This window comes from Blastomyces dermatitidis (assembly GCF_000003525.1).
Source record: "Blastomyces dermatitidis ER-3 genomic scaffold supercont1.9, whole genome shotgun sequence".
In the NCBI taxonomy this organism is placed as follows: Eukaryota; Fungi; Ascomycota; class Eurotiomycetes; order Onygenales; family Ajellomycetaceae; genus Blastomyces; species Blastomyces dermatitidis.
In genome coordinates, this window is record NW_025544782.1 from 2190184 (window position 1) to 2193743 (window position 3560).

The following is a 3560-nucleotide window of genomic DNA, read 5'->3' on the forward strand; positions in this document are numbered from 1 at the left end:
CTAATTATTTATTAGATAGTATTAAGATAATAACTTATTACAGCTGTATTATTCTCACTGTAAGAGATATATAATTGATGATAAACATTGTAAAGACTCTGAGAAGTAATTCTTTTAGGCAATGTGACAACTGTAAAGTTTGATTCTGATCTCAGTAGACTGACGGTGTGACCGTGTCTGAGACCAGGACCAGATTTTTTGATAGTCTTATTACCAATTCGACTGATCCCATTACACGGTTTTAACATTAGATAGTAGTCTCATACTGTTTCAGTGAGACTTACTGTCTACTCTTGTCACATTTTTCAAATGAGATCATGATTTCCACTTCTCAATTTAAATTATTTTTATTGCTTTAAATGACTTTAAATCTCATTTGAGTATTACCAAAAAGTGTTACTTTTTAAAAAATTAAAAATAGTCTAAAAAAAACCTTAAAATGTCTAAAAATAGTAACTTTATGCTAAGAATGGGACTAAATGGGATCAAATGAGATCACTTTCTCATTTTTTTCAAGTCATGGTCTCATTTTAAAATCTGATATATAGTCACTTTGCATGTTTTTTTGATAGCCAGTCCCAGCGGGATTCACGCCAAGAAATGTATGAGACCAGATCAAATGAGACTAAACATGAAATTCATGGTCTCAGCGGCCAGTCTAGATCTCAGACATGATCACACGGTCAGTCTAGTAACTAGTCAGCAGCATTATGTAGAAGTAGTTGTTTGAAAAGCTGTATGAGTGAGCTTAACTATCTTACTTGAATAGTGAGCTTGTAGACTACAGAGTTATTATAAGAATATCACAGATATGATATCTAGTATACTAAGAAGATTGTATAAGACACATAGTAACTCTTGTATATATTTCAGTAGAAGAAAAACAAATCACTAACTTCTTTAATAAAGAGTCAGCATCTAGCTATTCTATATAGACAATGAGTGAATATTCTTCTCTTATTTTATAAGTGAGAATAGTCAGAGTAATATCTCAGCAGTGTCTCACTGTTAAGAAAAAGTAATCTACTGATTTTATATAGAAGTAAGATTCTTATATTCATCAATCAGATCTTCTTATAATATATTCAAATAATATCATAGAGTGATTGAAAACTAGTTCTGATAGAATGTAAGAATAAGTGCTCGCAGGCGATTATTCAGGTGTTTGCAGCTTGGTGTGATATATACTGTTAACTACTAGAAGTATTCACAGTAGAAAGATAAAATGTAGAGATCAAATGTATAATAGCATTCAAGCTGAGTTATGAATAGTATTCGCGAACTTCAGTCTATATAGTTATGTGTAGTCAAGAGCCACTAGCTCTATTGATTATATAAGAGATAGAAATAGAGATAAAGAATCTGTGAGAAGAAGGATTTCTTACATACTTCTCTCTCTCTAAGACTTCATCTGTGAAGTCTTTCACTGAGTGACTTCATAGAATCAGCTCAGCACTGCAGTGATACTCACTAAAAATTCTTCACATCTATAAAAAATCTCAGTGAGGAAAAATCCCTTGTTACTATGAAGAAAAAAGAGTCTGTCACTCAGTTTCTTGTTTCATGAGATTCTTTATAATCTACAGATTTTTCTCTGACTATTACACAGATTCATCTTGTATCTTTCATACAGAAGAGTTCTGATTGACTCTTAATCATTTTCATGAGATTCTTATGTAATCATTACACAGATTCATCTCACAGATGAATTACTCTCTGTGAGATTACTCTTATCAAAGAGAAACATTTATAAGTTGATCTTTCACTTATTCTTATAAATCATTGTTCTTTGATACTGTAGAATTATGAGAAATTTTCTATTCTTTCATCAACTCTGTAGAATTGTAGAATTAAGATGTTCACAGTCTGCAATCATTCTTTATAGTTATATAGAAAGATTCAGATCTGTGATTCATAATCACTCTTATTTACTAGAGTGATTTGACTGTTTCATAGAATCACTCACAGTGTAAGCAAACCTCTCTAGAGTAGTATAAATATCTCAGATCTGTTCATGAAATTTCATCTTCTTTTCTCTTTTTCTGTAACAGCTCTCATTCTTACAAACTGTGAGTATTCTTATTCATCTGCAAAGTATTTTCACTCAGATAACAGAGAGAGAGTGTTTCTGACAATGTCTGTGTATTGATTCAAGAACTTCTTAAGAATAAAAAATTTTTTCAATTTCAATATCTTTATAAATAATGTCTGACTGCTGCTGAGCTTCTTATAAGCATCTCTATAACTTCTCTAATCACTTTTTATCAGCTGATGAAGTGAGAACACTGTCACTCACAATCACATCTTCATTCTTCTCAGTCTCATCACTGCACCTGATCTTCAGATCAGTGACTTATCTCATTTCTCTCTCAGATCAGTCTCTGACTTCAAGCAGTGCAGTTTCTCTCTTTACTGTAAGTCTTCTTATAAGTAATTTCTTACAGATTCTAGCTGACAGTTCTTATAAAGCTCTCAGTGTTGTCAGTGTCTTCTGCAGTCTTACAGATCTACAATCATCTTCTCTCTGCCTGCACAATCTCTGATCAGGTATATGTAAATATGCCTAGGTTCTCTATCAATGATTCTCACACTGCAGCACATTTCTGCAATCTCATTGTCAATGAGAGATGAGTTCTCAGATACCTGTAAAATCCAGGTAATCAAGACAATGTGAATGTTATGAATTTGTGATAGAAGTTAGTCTAAGCAGATGAGCTCTCTCTTCATATCTCAATTGTTTTCAGGCTGAATACTTCAGCACAACTGAGAGAGTAGACACAGCTTTGTAAGAGATATCTGATCACATATGCAGACAGTCAGCTCTCAAGACTCTGCTGCAACTGTGTATGCTCTAATATTCAGCTTCTCTGAAGTCTGTGCATTTCTAGCAGTCTTTATATCAAATACAATAATTATCTGTATTACAGGCATGATACTCTCTGCTTCTTTAAAGAGAGAAATTGATAGTTGTGAGAAGATTGAATATTGTAAGTGTTGATAATATGAATATGAGTTTTCTTTATTTTTTCTTTATTAATCTCTAAATTGTATTCACAGCTCTGTTTATTTTCTTATTTTTTAGCTTTAATAAGAATATGATTTCTTCTTTTCTTATGTACATCACAGACTGTTCATCTCAGTAGAAACTCATTATCTTATAGACTAGAATTTATAAATGACAGTGTTAATATCTTTATCACAATCAGATTCTTAGTGAAGATCATGTCATTCTGACTTATCAGAATTTATAGTATGAAAGTCATGTCTCAGCTTCTGCAGATATCTTATCTACTCAGATAATTCTCAAGTGAACTTATTCATCTTATCAGAATACTCTTATCACTGAATCTTGAATCAGAGCTTGTAATCTTACTTCTCTGAGTTAATAATTTCTTTAATCTGATATTCTCTTTCACTCTCTAGTACTTTATAAACAGAGTGATGAGTCACAGAATTCTCTTCTGAGAATTTCTTATATTTGTGAAGCAAAGAGATATAAAAAACATTGTATATTTACAACTCAGATGACAGTTTTAATCTGTAGAACTGTAAGCTAACTT